Genomic DNA, 1975 nt, shown 5'->3' on the forward strand with positions numbered 1-1975 from the left:
ACTTTACAACTCTCATCTTTTACTGAAAGGGAGGAACTCACATATCTTGAGCCCCTGTTACATGCTTGGCCAATTACACACATGATCTTATTTTATTTTCAAAACAACTTATGAGGTGGTATTATTATTTCTATCATACAGATGAAGAAATTCAGGCTCAGAGATTGAAGAATTTGCCCAAACACATACAGCTAAGTCAAGGGGACAAGATTCAAAGTCCACTTTTGGAAATTCCCCTCTTTTCTTAGCAAAATAAAGAAAACTTTTTGGGAGCTTTCTCAACCTTAAAAGGTGGAGGCAAAAAGACAGCCGCTCTTATTAGGAAGGTTAAAGAGGTTAAAGAGGTTAAAGGTTAAAGAGGAGTCAACAGATGCAGAGCGAGGACGAGGGGAGCTCTACTCAGACACAGGCAGGTCTGCCTTCCTCTCTGAGGACAAAGACCTCGTGATAATTTAGAGGCAGCACAGAACAGGAAGTCAGAAGCCTCCCAGGGACCTGCCGTGACAGCTCTCTGACCTACCCTTGTCTCATTAGGAGCTGTTCCTTGCGAATGAATTTTCCAGAAAATAGAAGCTTAGTCCATCTGAAGGACGACACATCTTGTTTAGAACATGAGTCAGTCTGGATGAAGATAAACATTTTTCTACTGACCTTCTGTAACAAACAAAAAGGGAGACCACAGTCCAGCAACACTAGATTCTCTGCCACACACCAGCTGGTTAACTCTGGTGCACGACTCCTTGGGTCTCGGTTTTCCTATCTATAGCCTGTGGAAGGCAAAGCCTATCTCATTGGGTTGGTGTAAGAACTACATGAGATAATACGTGTACCGTGTCCGGCCAGCACTACATTCAGGAACATTTTAGGAACTCTTTCTTGTTCCCTTCTCCTTTCTGTAACGCATAGCTTTATTTTGAACACCAGTCACTGTTGTGGGCTGGGCGCAGTAATGCTGCTGGGTCTAGGGTGTCACTCTTCATGGCCATCCAGTCCCTGTCCTCTCTGAACTTGCTGGTCTTAAACTGCTATGGCTTGGAACGAGGGGCACCTGGGCTGTTAAACATATGTGCAGAACAAAAGTAAATAGGCTTTGAGTGAGGGTCTAAGAGGGTTTCCTGCAAGGTAGGTGGACTGGTTTAAATACACCATCCACCATTGAAAGCAACTGAGGGGAAGGCTCCAGTCCTCGATTCTGACATTTCTGTCTTCAGAAGGGCTGCTGTTGTTATGCTCGTGAGCTGGGAGTAGCTGCTGGTGTGCTAGTCTGTCTCCTTTGTCAAAGGGACAGTTTTTGTAGGGTGGGGTCCACTCTTCCCTGGGTTCCCCACTGCTCAGCACAGTGGCTGGTGTGCACAGGGCACCCGATAAGTGGTTGTGAGGTCACTAAAGGAACACCTTTCTGGTTTACACAGTCACCTGAGTTTTCACTTTCTCTGCCTTCGGTGGGAATGTGATCTCAGGACCTGTGGGCCACCAAAGAGCCCTGCCACGTGGCAACAGGCAGTCCTGAGCTCACCTTCTTCCGTCTCACGGACCGCTTTGGTTCTTACTGGCTGCAGACAGGTAACCATGATGTGAATTATTTTAAAAAATCCAATTTCCCCTTCTTATAATGTTTCCTTTTGCCTCCTCCCCTCCCCATGCAAGAAGGACATTTCCCTTTTCATATTACAGTTCACAACAATGACAGTAATAAACCCTTACATTGGGAAGGCAGTTAACAGTTGGGATGATGGTCTCCCTTCCATGGCCTTATTTAGGCCTCTTGACAATCCTGTGAGACAGATGGGGCAGGGACTGCTCCTTCCATTTTAGAGGGGAGGCAGCTGGGGACCAGAGGTGTAAAGTGACCTGCCTGAGGTCACACAGCTGGTGGGGCTAAAACCAGAACCCAGGCGTGAGTGTTAGAGAATTTAGAATAGACCCCCGAGGGGGGAGGGAGAAGACAAAAGTGACAAGACCTGCTCAAGCTGTG

Source organism: Panthera uncia, unplaced genomic scaffold (assembly GCF_023721935.1).
Source record: "Panthera uncia isolate 11264 unplaced genomic scaffold, Puncia_PCG_1.0 HiC_scaffold_152, whole genome shotgun sequence".
Taxonomy (NCBI): domain Eukaryota; kingdom Metazoa; phylum Chordata; class Mammalia; order Carnivora; family Felidae; genus Panthera; species Panthera uncia.